This window comes from Aythya ferina (genome assembly GCF_964211825.1).
Source record: "Aythya ferina genome assembly, chromosome: 13".
NCBI classification, from domain to species: Eukaryota; Metazoa; Chordata; class Aves; order Anseriformes; family Anatidae; genus Aythya; species Aythya ferina.
Genome location: NC_140311.1, coordinates 9339144 through 9354422, shown reverse-complemented (window position 1 = coordinate 9354422; position 15279 = coordinate 9339144). Strand labels below are relative to the sequence as shown.

General features: G+C 38.3%; 1 protein-coding gene across 6 annotated transcripts in view; it reads left to right on the top strand.

Moving 5' to 3' along the window:
• HTR2C (5-hydroxytryptamine receptor 2C) overlaps nt 1-15279 on the top strand; it is a 223107-nt gene that overhangs the window by 23102 nt on the left and 184726 nt on the right. Inside the window, exon 1 of one of the 6 annotated variants that reach the window (XM_084534459.1) lies at nt 13974-13992. The exons of the other annotated variants lie outside the window; for them this stretch is intronic. The gene's annotated coding sequence lies outside the window, so the exon portion shown is untranslated. Of the gene's footprint in view, nt 1-13973; nt 13993-15279 lie in introns of those variants that run through there. 6 annotated transcript variants of the gene reach the window in all.

The window sequence follows — 15279 nt, the reverse complement described above, 5'->3', positions numbered from 1 at the left end:
TTGTGGTCCTGGCATAGGACTTCATGGAGCTTCATACCCAGGGTTAACTGTATTATAGACACCTTCCTAGCATTTATTTTAGTGCTAACACATGTAGTCTGTTCTTTTGCTGGATTTTTGCATGTGTGTGTTATAAAATATAACAGAAGCATCTGTTGGGAGTCCTTGCTGTAGAAAAGAGCAAAATAATTTTCCATGGTCTGTGTACTGCAATATCCTTCCATTGCATATTCTGCTCTTACACACTCCACAGCTTTCATTTGTCCTTTATGTTTTGTTTTCACTAAAGAACATTAGACACAGCTTAGCCTGAAGACTTTGTGCAGCTGTTATTCTTCAGCTGCTGTTTCATTAAAGAGACTGTAAGACACAGTATGATTCTACTGTCAAAAAAAATAAGAACATCTTTGGACCATCAGTCATTGATATGGTTTGCTTTATTCTTGAATGTACAGAATTCATAAATTGTAGTGGTTACTTTGGGCTGAAGTTTGCTGTGCCAATTGTACTTCTACTTCAGGAAGTGAATTTTGCAATAAAAAAATTGATTATGAATGTCAATCATTAGTGATATAGGATACCTCTGTTCCTTTATTTTGAAATTCTGCTTTCTTAGAAACTTTTTACATGACAAATCTGGTGTGTATGGAATTATCATCATAATCTGTGTCATGCTTTTGGGCTTGTAGGTTTGTAACTTTTTGGAAGCTTACGAGAGTCAGTGTAGAAATGCCTATTTCTTTTAAATAGAAATAAAATACATCTGAAGAGGGCTGTCCCAGGCAGTACAGTATGGACCTTAACCTGAAATCCTTGCAGAGTGAAGACATCTTTACGGTTTTGATGGTACTTTGTTTTATTCTCATTGAGCTGTTCTTTAACTGAAAACCTTCCAAATCCTTATATTGATTGATATGACTGAATCATCTTTTGTTGTGGGATGTAATTGTTGATATACAGTGTAAGGTTTAATACTGTTAGGTTATTTATCAACAGAGCAAAAAAAATAAACCCCACCTCTGTGTGACCAGCTGAATTCCTGGCCGTTCACTGATAGCATGGTCATGTCACTGGGCATGTGGTGGCCACCATGGGAGCTGGGCTCTGCCTTGCTGGCTGCTGCAGGAGCGGGCTGAGACACTTGCCTGAAACAGCTTGCCAAGGACGCAGAATAACGGAAATAATTTCTGTGATTTACAGTCTATTTATAACTACAAAAAAAAGTGCTTTTTTAAAGACAAAAATTGCATGAAATGTCTCCTGTCAAAATCTCACTCATCAATGTCAAGTTCTCATGACATTGACAAAATAGCTATTTCTGCGTGGAAAATGTGACAAAACCAAGATCTGAATTCGTTGCTGACTTTTGTATCTAATGCTTTCCTTGGATTTGGCTCATTTCTCTGGGAAGGTGTTACTTTTAAGCTAACAACTCTAAAAATGGACGACTTTTCACCTTAAAGTAATCTTAATGTTGATCTTCTATTAAAACTGTAGTTTGCTCTTTATGAAATATCTATCATAGCAGCCAGAAGGTGAACAATGTGTAACAAATTGTATAGTCAGGTATACAAAGCAGTAAATTCATTACCTTCTTCCTGACTCTGACCCTGGAGCCTTTGAATACAACTTCAGCCCTAACAATACAGCAGAAGAGAGAAGGCAATAACCTGTACTTTGAGGAGAAAAGCAGTGAGTTTGTGATGACAGTGTTGCCCAATACTTGATGTGCTTATATATAAAAGACTTTCCAAACTCCTACAACAATTTCCATTTGTCTTGCCCAAGGATATGGGAGAATATGTGTGAAGGACAGTGGAAACCAAGGGTGTTTGAATGTTCTGTGGATATGATCCAACTCTGCACTGATATTGATAAGAAAATAAAAATGTGGGTTATAATTCTGACAGACAGTAAATTACAGGCAGCTATTTGTTTCTGAGCCCAACCACTTTTGCATTTAATTTCATATCCTAAGGGAACATCTCTCCATCAGATCAGAAATGTTCAGAAGTTAATGGTCCTTCCTCTGCAAGATCATTTCCCTTTTAACCACGTACCAAAATCTGTCCTTTTTAGATGTGAGATCCTCAACTTCCCTTAAAAAAAACACCATGTGGAGGGGTCCAGGCCCAGTTTGTTGGAGAAAGGCATATATTGGGACCTGCACAACACTCTGCTCTGTTTCCTTCCTGGGCTTGCTAGGGATCAGCTGCTTTTGGCTGATGTTCCTCTCAGCAGAGGGAGGACCTGACAGAGGAATGTTTGGGCACTCTTCTGTTCTCACCTTGAGGATGATTTTATCCTTTCTTTTTTTTTCATACACCTACTTCTACTCGCTTGTCTCACAGGTCCTGTTCAGAAGCCTGTTTCCTTTGCATTAGTTAAAACAGTCAAAAAGCTACCATGCTTTGCACTCCGTGATAGTGGTACTCTGGGTTGTTTTTGTCTGTTTTCTCTATTTTGGCAGCAACCCTTGTCCTGCTTGGTGAAAAGGGTGTTTCACTAACATTCATTGTGTAGATGAGGCTAGCAGAGAGGTGAGAAGGAGAGCTAAGCATACCCTTCCCAGTAAGTACAGGCTGGTGCATTCTACAGACTGCATCTGTACCACGTGCTGATGCACAGCTCTGCCTGGGACCAACCATATGTATGGTCCTGGATCATCAAACCTGCTGAGGATCGCTCTCACAGTGTAGAGGCTGTAGTTTTAAAAGCTATGACCCTGAACATTTTGAAGAAGGCATGAAAAAAGGCAAATGAAAGTAAAATTTTGGTGACAGTGTTGCTGAGACATCTTGTCCTTGAATGCGTGAGTTGGGTAGGGTGAAGTAGGAAGGTGGTGGAGGATCATCAGAGAGGTTTCTACTAAGATGGCATTAGCTGGTTCCCGGAGGAGGTATTTGGAAATTAATTTCTGGAAAGTATGCTTGATAAACATGTGGACTTGACAGGGAGCTGGTTGATATTATAATATAACCCCGAGAGAGGTTCGGGTAAGAGTTCATCCCTTCATAAAGCCTTGTTACGTGGTTATCTGTGTTTTATGGCTATCAAGTAAAATGAGCAGATGATGTTGAATTATCCAAGGAGTAGTGCATAACTGTATTTCGCATTCATGGTGGAGGTGGATGGAATGTCTGAAGAGATATATTTGAAGACATCCTTAAATATTTTTCATAAAATCATGACTTGCTGGTTTCAAAGCAATCAGTTCCTCAATCTGTTGTACTTACACATGGCTACACAGAAACCAGGACACTTTCAACATAAAAGACCACAGATGAGTTGTGCATCTCCAAGGTTTATTGTAAATAGCACAGCAAAGTAAGTCATCTTAGTATGTGAATTAAGATGCAATCCTTCTTTCTGCATATTATCCATTCCTTGTAGATTATTTATTTATTTATTTATTTTATACGAGAAAATCCAATCTGCTGCAGAACACTGAATCCCAGAAGTAATAAGTCTGGTACAGATATATATATCTAGCATCAGCCCCAGAGCAACCCATAGATTTTTTTTATGCTGTAATAAAAGCAACTTTTAAAATAACAGGAAAAGCCAAATCCTGTAATCCTTTGTTCATTTTGGAGTGAAATTCTTCTGTATTGTGTGTGACAGCTGCTCCATCAGTCATTAAAGCTTCATGTGCTTCAATCAAGAAAGCACAGAGTAAATATTTGTAGCTGTCATTTGAGTCCCGTTGGTGTGCAGACATTTGATCCCAAGGCCTTCCCTGGTTGTTTTGAAGCTTTTGGGCTGTGTGGATCCCAATTGCTTGACTCAAATAGCCCCTGAGAACAATATAAACTAACCTCTCCTTTGAGGGATGTGGTGTTTTGTCTTACTGATCAAACTGCTGTAGGTTTAAGTCTTTCTCCCGACCAAGCATTTGCAGTCTGCGAATGAAAGACCTTGTGGTCTTCTCTTTAACAAACTGAATGGCTTAATTACAAGGTAGAATTTCTATACAAGAGATCTAACAGGATAAATGGCTAGTGGGTGTCTTTTGCACTGTATGTGCCACATCAGAGTGCCTTCATAGTTGCTCTTTCTCACAGTATGATAGGGTTAGCATCACTGTCTTACCTAACCCTTTATTACTACTTTAGTTAGCTGCTCAAGGCTGTGCAGTAGATCTAGGACTGAGTGGAGAACTGAATTTGCTTTTTTCCCCTCACTTCTGAAATGGGTGCAGCCTGTTTCATGTGCTGAGTGCATCCAAGCTCACAGAGCCTCTCAGCAGCCCAGCTTATGTGCTGTACCAGCTATGCAACTGGTTTGTCTTGTAGTATCCAAGAGTGGTTGGGTTCACAAATGACTTTTAAAGGACATTAGATTATTGGAAAGTAAGGATGTGAGAACAAGGAGTTTGTGCTCCTAACCTTCATAATGTTTTTTTGTTGTTGTTGTTGTTGTTTTTTTTTGTTTAAGAATTTTGAGAAGGCCATAATCACACTATGAACAATTTACCCATTCAGATAAATTTATCTATTAAATTTATCTGTTCAGATAAACTGTCAGATATTTTTGAAAGATAGAGAATAATTTCTTGTAGTTCATCCCCCTTGCATACCAAACTTTTGGTAATTACAGAAAAAAAATTGTATTTGTTATCAATGAAATACTATATTTTTGCTTAACTACTTTAAACACTGTTATTTTCAAGACAATTACTCATTTATTTTGGTGTTATCACTGTTGATAATTATAGTGTTAAGCTATCCCTTTAGCTAGGGTATAGAATGATAACTCAGTTGTCACACAGAAATCATGCATATTTTTCTACTTTTGAAATATTCTCACCCCCCAAAACAAACAAACAAACAAAACAACAAAAAAAAAATGCACCAAAACCTTAATTTGGTACAAGCAGGGAGGATCCAAAATAACTTCACTGAAAGTTATGGACTTGAGCCTACAAAAATTCATCTTCTATAACGGCTTCAGCAATAAAAAGCATAGCTAAGCACAGCTAAACACCCATAATGGAATTCATATTCATGACAGTGGTAAAGCTTGCTGGGACTTCTGCTGATGACTGTATTTAAATGGGTGTGTCAGTGTTATGCATTTAAATGAGGGCTTTCTGGCTAGATATGCTTCTAGTCCTGGGTAATAAGTAGAGCACTAAATCTGAAGTCTCATCCACTCTGATGGTTATTCATTAAAAATCAAATTTTAATCAATCTGCTATTGAACTGATTGATAATTAGAGCTGTGTTTTTAAGGAGAGAAATGATCACATTCAATATTTTTTTTTAGTGTGGCTTATCTGTTTCAATTCCAGCTTAAACTCTAAGGTCTTCAGTATAAAGCTGTTCAGACTTCTGAGAATGTGTCTGTCCTCTGGCACCTAGATCCTTCCTTTATTTATTCACATTTACAAAAGATATACATTTATAGATCCCCTGCAAGATATTTCCATATTGCAGAATGCTTTCATAATGCCTGCTTGTTTGGAGTTCTTTGCGATGACAAGTTTAAAAATTAAATTACACAGTTGTGTCCATCTTTTTAGGAAAGAAGTCTTGATAAATTATTCAAGTCTTCAAAATTAGTGTTTAATAAATACTTGTGTATTCATATATGAAGTTAGTTCTCCTGTGTAAGATTAAGCTATAAAAGAATATAAACCTTCAACCGGAGTAGAACTGATGCATTCATAATATCCACTTTAAATGATAGATCAAATATTTTCAAGCTATTGTGCAAAATATGCCCATCACTAATGAAAGTTGCTCTGAATTTGAGCAGCATCATTACAAAAGCTTGCATATCTATGAGACTAGTAATACCATGATAAGTGAACAATGAATAAATCAACCTATAAGGCTAAAAAAGGTCCACTGTTTCCTTTTTGTATGGTTTCTTGAATATTGCAATCCATCTTGTTCCATCTCCAAGGCAGGAATCCATATTTTAGGAGATACACAAGTTGAGAGAATTTGACCCTTCTTTGGGGAGTTGGTTATAGTGACTGGTTATCAGAGCTGTGTGAAAGGGGATTCCACCAGGTCATAGGTATATATATAACTTGTCAATGCTGGAGTGCTGAGCCAGACAGTAAAACAACAATGAAAAGGACTTGAAACAAAAAATGGAAATGAAGAAATGAACATAGGCAAATAGAAGAAATGGGCTGGGAGTGCTCAAGTATGTGTTGAAACCCAAGTATCTATCAAATCTGCATTTCAAATGTATGGATAGTCAAAAAACCTGTATAGCTGCAGCACAAGAAAGGCATGAGAAAGATGAGACAGGAAACCTGGCCACAAGATACCTCCAAATGCTTAAAAGTCAAGGAATTAAATTCAGGCCTGCCTCTGATTTTGCCCTGTGGTAGCTATAACAGTTGGCCTTGTCCCACAACCAGTAGATTTTTGACTGAACAGCTGGGAGTAACAGACTCCAAACATGGTAAATCTGAGGCTGAGGAATGAGCGACTCCTGATTCCAGATCATTTATGTAACTCCGTAGACTTCATTCTCAGTATATCATGTTGAATGTTTTGCCTTCTTAAATGTCTATGGAACAACTGGTCAAATAGCTGTCTGCGTGCCGTTCTCCATGTGCCCTTTACAATGACTTATTTTGTTTTGGTAGTCCTTTCCCTTGTACTTTTGCTCCATAGTTAGCTTTCTGTCTGCAAGACTGAAAGAAATACAGTACAATATGCAGGATATGTCAGAAAACATATTGGCAGTAATTATGGGACCTGAATTTCAATAATACCCTCATTCCTTCTATCCTTTTAATTTGTTCAAATGCTATGTAAATGGACTGCCAGTCTTTGGAAAATATTTCCCATACATAGCAAAAGGAGTAATGCACTGGAGTGCATTAAACACAGTCTAGCCAGCCCGTCAAAAGGTATCATTCTCCTGCTATATTTAATGTTGGTGCTGCCTAACGTTGAGTGTTGTGTGCGCTTCTAGTCTCCACAATATAAAAATGGTGTTAAGGTCCTTTAAAGTATTCAGAGGAGGGCAACAAAGCCAGTAAAAGGGCTGGAAGGCACGTCTTGTAAGGAGAGGCTGAGGACACTCGGTTTGTCTGCTCTGGAGAAAAGGAGACCGAGAGGCAACCTCATTGCTCTCTGCAACTCCTTGAGAGGGGAAGCTATGAAGGAGGTGCCAGTCTCTGCTCCGTGGGAGCTGATGATAGGACGTGCAGGAATGGCACAGAGCTGCACCAGGGGAGGGTCAGCTCAGAATGGACATTAGGAAAAAAATCTCTAATGTGAGGCTAGCCTCACTAGTGAGAACAGGCTTCCTAGTGAGGTACTTGATGCCCCAGGTCTGTCAGCATTCAGGAGGTATTTGGGTCATGCCATAACACACGTTAACTTCTGTTTAGCCTTGAAGTGGTCAGGCAGTAGGACCTAATGACCTTTGTTGGTCCTTCCAACTGAACTATTCTGTTCTATGGAAGCCTACTATGATGGGGAGTGTCCTGCTTTCATCACACTGGAAACATGCTTTTCTTTCAATAACTCCACCACACTGACTTTCTCCTTCATATGACTGTTCTTGTAGTCATATCTTACCTATGATCCATCAGATCAAAATGATAAGAATATTCAGTAATCTAGAGTGGCACTATTTTGAATAGTTTCTACTCTACATAATGTTGGCATCTCAACTAGTCAATACAGTATCAATCTCTATGTATTTTGATTCATTATTTTTCAGATCATTACCATTTATTAATGGTAATTATTAACTTATTAACTTATTAACTTCTTTGAGGACTGTCCTCTTCCTGGTGTTATAGTAAATTACCAGAATAATATAAGTCAGGTAAAAAAATAAAAGTAAAAATGTGTGGAGTGGCTACAATCATTTTTTAAAATTGTTTTTTTCCTCTTTCCTAGGGCTTCCTTTTTTTTTTCCCAACACTCTTTCAAGAGTCAGGTAATACACTGAAAAATACAATGGATATAGACAACTATATCCAGCACTATACTGAATATATCCTGATCTCAGGAATAGAAGTTTTTTAGGTGATAAAATAATAAACTACAGGCTTGTGTGAGACATTAAAGTTTTGAAATGTTTTATCCTTTCGTTCTGTATAAAATGTTTTGTTTTCTGTTATATACCGAGGAAAATTCTTGCTAATTCTATGTATTATATTCTTCAAAAGGAACAGAGAAAATAAAGTTAGTAACAGATATCAAACTTTTCATTTTTTTTAGTTATTTATCTTTTTCTTTCTGGATTACTGCAAAAGTGCTTGGCTTTATTTGCAAGAAATATGCAGTGGATTTTGGGGGGAATTCTAAGAAGTTTAAGGGTGTTGCGATCTATGGCTATGCACAGCAAATGAAGTTTGTTGAGGATCTGGTGAAAACATTAAGGAGATGAAATCACTGTAAAGTTTTTTTATTTTATTTTTTGGGGTGTTTCTAATGAGATAGATGCTTGCATGACCTATAATTTAGTACAGTTTTATTTCATTATTCTGCATCTGGTTTACTGGATAAATGATTTTTATTTCAGATTGTTCAGCAATAATTAATATTCAGTTAAGCAGAATTTTTCTAGTCTTTGCTACTTGCGTTCAACTGGAAAATTGAACACCTGAAATGTTCTGATTTTTAAGATAGTGAAAATGTCTTTATTTTGGCTGAATATAATTCTTATAAAAACATTTAGGACCTCTTCAGAGTATGTGGTAAGTATTCATTTTCAAGTTGTCCTCTTCGCTCCATTACCATTTGTGAGGGAAAACATAAGCACAGAAGACTTGTGTATTCATTTATTTTATTTAAAGATTCACTGTGTTTGTTTTGGTACAGGAATTGTTTTTTAAAGCATCTGGTCTTTCCAATTCCATCTAGACTACAAAAAATTGAGGTTGTAATTCGTTAGATATCATCAGTGTTTATGATTCTTTTATTTGCTGCTAAGTTCTCTTCTGATGTTTCTGATACATATAGCTGGTTACACAGCATTCAAAATTATGCTTCAGATATTAGGGGAGAGAAGACAATGCTTCTGTCAGTAGATGCGAGAGCTCTGTTCTTTTGAGGAGTGGTATGGGATGCAGTAATACTACATGCTTAGCTTTCCTTGATGCATCTTTTATTCCAGTTTAAAAAAAAAAAAAAAAAGCTATGTGTAGATGCAATAGCATCAATAACTTCAAGCTGAACAGGTTGCAGCTACCCAGTATGCCTGTAGCATCAACATTTCAAATCAGCTCACTCATCATTACAGTCATAATAGCTACGTATCAGCCTTGCGGTTATTTTGACAAAGGGAAAAGGGAATGAGTAGTTATCTAGAGTCTTGTGAGCTCTCCTGTAGTTATACTGTCTCTGGATCACTAGGAATTGATTAATCTATTGGAATAAAGACTCCAGTGCTTGGAGTATTCTCTAGGTTTTTCTTCACAGTTTGCATAAAATATGATGAAACATGGGAAAAGCAGAAATTTCCATGGGAAAATTCCAGATATCTTGCTTGTGAAAGCAATGAAACTTCTTGATACGTTCTTTTGGAATGGACTGACTGATTCTGTAAGGGTGTGGCAACCTTGCAGTAGACCTGATTCAAAGTTAATGAAGGGGTTAATGTCCAAGACAGTGAGAAAGTATCAAGAAAATGATGTTCTATTTTTTTTTTCTAGTTGAAGTTTGGGTATATTGTGTTGTGGTAGTTGCTACGTTATGCTATTTCCACATAATAATACGTGTTTTCTTATACACGGTCCTTGCTTATTCTTTAAACAGCATCTCCCACAGGTAGGTTATTTGGAGTGAGCTCTGTAGTAGTTCTTGAATAAACTCATGCCTTGAAGGCTGGAAAAAGCATTCCCCTGGCGTTACTTATATTCAGTGGAATTGTTTGCCTCTGAATATTTTGTCAGCAGGCAATTGCATTCCCTTAATTTAGGGTGGTGATTGCACTGTGCCTGATCCTGAGATTTCCATTAGAACAAAGGGACTGCTGCTGGAGTTGTGCAAATGTCTTCATTTGTACTCTGTATGTGTACAAATGAGAGAAATGAAAGCTCAGCATTCCCACGGGTGTGCAAGTTATACAGGTCTGATTCATCACCTGCAACTGGGAGAATTCTGATTTTGGCTTATTGTAAGAAAGATACGTGAAAATGGTCCAGATATCCCCCACAGATATATTATTATAGTGTCACCGCAAGATCATCATCTGTTTATGAAACTTCTAGAGAAAATATTACAGCAATATAGAAAGTTCCAATATGATGGTAACTTCTGCATACCCACAAAAATATGTAATTTTAATTTATTGTATCACTCATTTCTGTTTTGTAGGGGAAGTACTGAAATAACATGTTGTAAAGCAGATTTATTCCTATGCAATACAAATTTCCTTTTCTCACTGAGCCTATTATGTATTTAGCAATTTACCAGTTTTTCATAACAATGAACACATTGTATAATAGGGATAATTTTACTGCCATTGTATTAAGTTTTAATAATACTTTAAAATGAGCATTTTTTTATGACATATGTAATTTCAGTGTCCCGTAAAAACTGCTAGGAGAATAAAACTGTTAGGAGAATAGAACAAATTAATAGTGCTTACCAATAATGGATCTTGTCAAAATTCATTTTAAAATAACAATGATCATAGTAATTTATTGCAATGAGTTTCTTGTGTCAAATGCTCTCTGCACAATTTAAATTTGATAAGAATGACAATTGTTCTTTAGAACCAGTCTTGTGATCCTGCCTAGATTTCAGTTTTATTTACAAAAATAAATGTGAAAATGAGTGCACAGAATCAGTGAATGTATTTTTAAAGTACAATCAGTGCAATGCTTTGACAAACAAATACACATATTAACAAGAATATTTATTTAAAAAATCAAGTAAGGAATATCACAAGGAGCAAAAGGCTGAGATTTACACTTTATTGATTATTGAGCTCAGCTGAGATTTTATATTGATTTCAAAATGCACTTGCATCGCCAAGACCATGAGTTATGAATGCAGTCTGCTGAAACACAACGTACACCTCCTTCTAATGTGATTGTTGCAGTGTGTGAGGCTGTGGGAACAGACTGCTGGCAAAATAGCATGCAGATATGCAGCAGTGGCTTCTCTCTGAGAACTGCTTGAATGCATATTTTCACCATTTGGAATAGCTATTATAGCTATATACTATAGCTATTATAGCAGTGAACGTGGTGTAAATCTACAACTTAGTTTGCTTGCACTAACTTGCACTTCTAGCCACAAAAGAAATGCAGTTTGGGTTGACCAATCTACAGAGTTGTTTAGGACTTTCTTTTGGCCTTACAAATTCAAAATTCAAAAGTTGTCATGCAAAATTCAAGTCTTAAAGCAATTCTTTGCACTGAAGTCTCATAAAAAAAATAAGTCTTCTGAGATATTTACTATGAAGGGAAGATCTTGTTGCTATAGAGTCAAAACTGAGTCTTTCAGATCTGATTGTTGAATGACTTAGCTTTTACATTTAAAAACATGGAATGAATTACATTTGAAAATGGAATATGGTGTAGGAGCAATGAATCTAATATGTTTTAGAAATTAATAGGTACTGTTCATATGTGCATATTAGGTCATATGTGCATATTTAATATGTGCATACTAGGTCAATCTCTTATTGTCTGCAATAGCAATTAATGCACATTTCCTCTCCCTGGAGGACAAAGTTGTTTCAGTGTACTGCATTCCATGCAGCAGGGTAGTGTGTTAGTCATCTTGTAGAGACCTGGCATCATCCAGGCTGTAGGTTGTGAGGGAAAAGTGAGGCTTTGAGGAAGGCTGGGGAACATGGAGCTTGGGGATACTACTTGAGGAACTGGCTCTGAGCTGGTGCTGGCTGCAGAGCAAAGGACACGTTGCCATCATGTGCTGCATGCAGAGCCATTTCTTCAGGAAGACATCAAAAACTGAGAGCCAGACAGTGGATAGTTATTACAGCTTTTGTGACATTCTGTGGCAATATTCACCAAGCTTTTATTTAAACCCTGATATTAATATGCTAATACTAGTACTCTTGCTAAATTCCAGTCTGCTTAATTATATTCTGCTTAGCTTCATTTCCATTGATATGGCTTTATTCTGCACTTCTTATCCTAATTTAGTATATCACATGGATCTAGTAGCAGACACTGGGTGTTTAACCTATCTTAAGAAATATCTCACACACACATCAGATGATGGATTGGGTTTCTTCTCCTGAGATGAGTTGCTGGACAGCAATGCAATGGTTTTCTATAAGAAAAACAAACAAAAAAAAAACCTCCAGAATTTATGACAAAGGAACATCTTGCTTCCTTTGAAACTCTGAAAATTTATTGCAATGGATGGCCCTGTGCTCAATGATTTCTACTCTTAGCTTTGATGCTGTTTAGATATGTAACCTTTAATACCTAAAGACAACAGAAAGACAGGTCTTTCTGGGATGAGATGAGATGTAGAAGAATGAGCAAACTATGTACTGGTAAATGAGTTATTGGCATGCCTGCTGACCCTAAAAGCATTATCACATACTAGTTGGAAATAGAAAAAGCAGTAAGAAAAGAGCTGAATAGTTGGGGAAAAGAGCTGTGTTGGTGACCAACGCATGCTGCCAGCTTTGGCAGAGCTCTTCACAAGCTAAACAGTTTAATAAAAGCATCTTAAAGAAACTTCTTTACAATAATGTAAATCTTATTAAATGATCAAGTGGTTCATGGAACAAATGACAGTCTACTGTAGACTATTGTAGTCCTGTATTTTTGGCAAAGGTGTGATTTGTCTGAGGCTGGGTTAGACTTGTGGAAGAACATCCATATAGTGCTGTCTTTATTTGGGTGCCCTTCCTGCTGGTTCAGCTATGAGAGGATGGAGTTGTTAATGTCTGCATGGTTCTGCAGTGCTGAAGTTACGTGAGCTGTTCGCCTGTTCTCACGCCAGCCCTGGGCTGCTTGCTGCAGTGGTTGGCTTTCAGCCAGAGTGGAGCTGGCACTGAGGGCTCTGCATGACATCTCGGCCCACAGTGACATCCTTACTTAGCTCCCTGCCAGGTTTGGAGCTGCTGGGAGGAATGCTGTCCCCAGCGATGGAGTGGAATGATCCACAGCTCAGCCCAGGAAAGCAGGCTTCGTCCTGCCTGCACAAGGGTACCCAGCAAGAAAGCATGCAATGGAGGAGAACTGAAATAAAATAGCATTCTTTGGGTGGATTCTGACTTTATAAATTCTGCTTCTGTTGATGGCAACTGTTTCTAAACATAAGTGGTGCTTTCCCATTAATGTAATTATCTCATACTGGTAGAGCGACAAACAAGTCAAATAAGCCAATATAATTAAAGGACTGATGAGACCTGAATTTGTGTCTCTCTCTCCAGGGTTAAGATCTTTTTTAGATTAAAACCTTTAGCTGATAGACTGAAATTCAGAAGGAGCTTACCATTGCCATGCAAGATGTCAGGGACTCAGCGATCCCTCCAAGAATAGAGGCTACTGAGGACTCAGCATCTGCACCCCAACTCAGAGCAGCCCTGACACCTATGAGCAGATGTTGGAAGGGCCTCATGCTGAGGGTTTCTAATTTTATTTACTCATTTTAACAACAGGCAGGAACTTGAGAAGAAACAATGTGGATCTTGATAGGTATGGGAAGACTTTCACTGGGTGATGCATTCAAGTGGGGGCTTCGGTCCTCTTTGGGCCCTTGTGGGTACCAATGCCCACCAAATTTCCACATGGCAGGGTCACTCAGCTCATACAGTCCCTTACATCTCCACAGAGCCCTCCAGAGTAGGTTTTTGTCTAAAGGAATGGATATGCAGCACTGTTCAGGAAGATGGGGTGCCCCACCATGCAGTGTCCTATGCCAGCAGTCAGCAGGTGAGGCTCATCTGAAAGTGAAATCCACCTGTGTAGACAGAGAACGGTCTGATAACCTGGTGTTAGCACAGGAACTGAGAGAGGCACTACAGAAACTGACTGCCCTGCAGTTTCTGGTGCAAGTATTGCTTCACGGGGTAGGTAGCACTGTCAAGTATTTTCCCCCTTCTTGTCCTGTTCATGTCATTTGGCCCTGACTTGTGTCTGGAGGTGAGCAGGCATTCGATTTCCTTCCCTATCCACCTCTTTCCTCCTGCTCTGACAAGTGTGAGGAGGGCTGGAAAACACATTTTACCTTGAGTTGTAACCCAGAAGTGATCTCTGTTATCTGTGGCCTGGTGTGGCCCAGGAGCTATGGGAGGTAACAGGATGTCCCATTACTTCCATCTCTGATACCATGAAACCTGGCATAAATGCTTGGCTAGGCACTGCTGCCTTGCAGAAAGTGTGGCAAGATCATGGTTGATGCTCTGGGATGGTCTCTCAAACAGGATGATGACTAGTAAATGCGGGCTATACACAGTTTTCTATTTAATTTATTAAACTTCTTAAGGGTTGAATCCTCTAGGCATGATTATACATTACTGCAGCAAATTATCTAAATGTACAAGAGTTATTGAGGAATTAAATGCATCTGAGTTATAGGTTGCCAAACATCCTGGGAACAGACAATTCTGATAATGTCCTTTGATTGTGTTAGAGCCATTTTATAGGTGGTATGTCTGAATAAATCTGAAAATGTCAAACCTATGCATTAGCAAGAGATTTGTCTTAATGCTCCATGCTACTGAACAGTGAACTGCACAAAAATTGTACTTGGCAGTTAGAGGAGCTGGGGATATGAAGGAGAGCTTGTTTGAAGGGACAGCACTGCTGTGCCTCTCATACCTCTGCTTAAAACTGCTCCAAACTGTGTGTGTGTGTCTGTGTCTGTTATGACCTTGCTGTTAGAGACAGATTTCTGGGTGATGGTCTAGAAATGTTCCTGTCTTTAGTCTGAAGGGCTGGCAAAATGAGTAATGCGGTCAGTGATAATTCACCTCTGCATCGCTTTTATATTCCAGCTGCACACTGTGTCTCTCCCAAGCTGGCTACATTATCTCTGGTCATTGGAGCGTTGGGCTGCCATGGAAAACAGAGCTAACAGTCTTGTGTTTGTACAGATATGCTGACAAACGAATACAATGGGTGGTTGCTATTTGTATTTTATTTGAATAGAAGTAACCATTCCGTATCCTTGCACAACTGAAACAAATCTAAAATCAGAACGAATGTGAAGGAAAAATTAGGCAGCCAGACTTCCAACAAACACTTGCACTGACAGTTGGGCAGCTTTACAAGGGGAAGCAGCTCTCTGTGTGCAGGCAAGATATCAGGAGCTCCCTGCTCTGTGAAGGTGCTCCATTGGAAGAAGAAGCCTTCTG